This window comes from Phaethon lepturus, unplaced genomic scaffold (assembly GCF_000687285.1).
Source record: "Phaethon lepturus isolate BGI_N335 unplaced genomic scaffold, ASM68728v1 scaffold28207, whole genome shotgun sequence".
Lineage (NCBI taxonomy): Eukaryota > Metazoa > Chordata > Aves > Phaethontiformes > Phaethontidae > Phaethon > Phaethon lepturus.
The window spans coordinates 1-290 of NW_010551582.1; positions in this window are offsets into that span (position 1 = coordinate 1).

The window sequence follows — 290 nt, forward strand, 5'->3', positions numbered from 1 at the left end:
CGTTGCCGGAGGCGAGCGGGAGTTTCCCTGTTCCCTGCAACGCGAATCCCCCTGGGCTGAAAACCCTGCAGGTCAACGAACGCCCGACGTCCCTTCCTGCAGAGACGCACCCGGCCCCAGATTTGCATGTTTGCAGGAAAAAAAAATAGGGGTGAACTGGTTCAGAGCTGAAACTGGTTCCCCAAACCTCTCCCACGAGCGTCTCCAATAAAAGGGATAATTACAGAGTTGGCTTTTATTGTCACGGCTTCAGCTGCAGCTTGTGGGTTGGGGGGGAGAGGTACGGCCTT